Consider the following 377-nt stretch of genomic DNA (forward strand, 5'->3'; position numbering starts at 1 on the left):
CATTGGCACCATCCACTTTGTGCCAAACCCCTTCTACTCGCCAGACCTTCATTGGGCTTCTTTTTTCTTTTAATTGTTTTCAAAACAGATTTCATGCGGTCCCGGAATGAGACCACGACTGTAAATTAAAGTGTAATTAGCCTTTACGCTTTTATATTCATTAACTCTTCTCTGTTAATGATGCAGAGGCTGGAGCACAAACCCAGCATTATGAAACCACATCCAGGAAATAAAATAGTGATTTAGATAATGGCCAGAATGTATTGCTACTTACACATAATTAAACAAATGCTCAATTTACACTTGGAAACATGAATGAATGTTGATTAACCCCAGCCCAACGACTCTGCTGGCGATGTGGGTAAGTGGCTGCGCTG

The sequence above is a fragment of the Nestor notabilis genome, unplaced genomic scaffold (genome assembly GCF_000696875.1).
Source record: "Nestor notabilis isolate BGI_N333 unplaced genomic scaffold, ASM69687v1 scaffold21285, whole genome shotgun sequence".
NCBI classification, from domain to species: Eukaryota; Metazoa; Chordata; class Aves; order Psittaciformes; family Psittacidae; genus Nestor; species Nestor notabilis.